This window comes from Acyrthosiphon pisum, unplaced genomic scaffold, assembly GCF_005508785.2.
Source record: "Acyrthosiphon pisum isolate AL4f unplaced genomic scaffold, pea_aphid_22Mar2018_4r6ur Scaffold_692;HRSCAF=1147, whole genome shotgun sequence".
In the NCBI taxonomy this organism is placed as follows: Eukaryota; Metazoa; Arthropoda; class Insecta; order Hemiptera; family Aphididae; genus Acyrthosiphon; species Acyrthosiphon pisum.
In genome coordinates, this window is record NW_021776739.1 from 1 (window position 1) to 1,120 (window position 1,120).

Consider the following 1,120-nt stretch of genomic DNA (forward strand, 5'->3'; position numbering starts at 1 on the left):
TTTTTTGTTTCTTATAGTCAGAAAAAGAGGGTTTCGAGTTCCAGATTAAATAGGATATTAATGTATAACATGGACTACTCAATTATGTTTTCTTCAGTTCATACATATATTTTGTCATTACCAGTTTCTGATAAATGAAATTACACAACTGAATAATAATTAATTTTAATAATATTTTTATCATTTTTGAAATGAATTTTGATTGCGAGGAATGAAACATTAAATTATTGTTAAGATTGTAAGAAACAAATTATTGTTTATAAAAATACTATAAATTTAAATTAAGTTAAGTTAAGTTGTACCTTTGTAAACGTTTACAATCAACTTTTGACTTAAAACAATCTTGTGTTCACTTAACTTAGCTTATCTTGAGTTAATCATATTTATTAACAATTACAAATCTTAGTGTTAACTCCACCATTGACGGTCCTCAGTCCGTATGAAAAAGGAGGAAGGGCGCTTTAGACATTTTTCTTTTTTAGTTGAAGTATTAAAAATTAATCATGCTTCTCTTGGTTTTAAAGTATTGTATTGTTCTTTTAAATTGTTTTTAAATCTTAATATTATTATCTATATTGTGTTTTTTTTATTTTGTAGGATATACTATACTACCATTGTCCAACTGTGAAGAAGTAGGTAGGTAGCCAATTTTAATAGTGCAGATCTTTGAAGACCAGGGTGTGTAAATGTGAATTGGAAAGTGGCAACATATACCTAGTTCAGACTTCAGAAATGTAGTTAGACATGAGTTATGGAAATTGGATTCATTAATTTTTGGACATTCAAAGTAACTTTATGATAAACATTAGTAAAACCCTAATAAATGCATTTTTTTATTTTGTAGACTATACCATACTACCATTGTCCAATTGTGAAGAAGTAGGTAGCTAATTTTAATAGTGCAGATCTTCATAGACTTGGATGTATATATGTGAATTGGAAAGTGGCAACATATACCTAGTTCAGACTTCAGAAATGTAGTTAGACATGAGTTATGGAAATTGGATTCATTAATTTTTGGACATTCAAAGTAACTTTATGATAAACATTAGTAAAACCCTAATAAATGCATTTTTTTTATTTTGTAGACTATACCATACTACCATTGTCCAATTGTGAA

At 27.1% G+C, this 1,120-nt stretch overlaps 1 long non-coding RNA gene across 1 annotated transcript; it reads left to right on the forward strand.

The window, feature by feature from the left end:
• Window positions 1-305: 305 nt before the first annotated feature.
• Window positions 306-1,120, forward strand: LOC107885389. The gene is made up of 4 exons (XR_003840228.1): window positions 306-523; window positions 598-787; window positions 845-1,030; window positions 1,089-1,120. It is a non-coding gene; the product is annotated as an uncharacterized LOC107885389 (long non-coding RNA).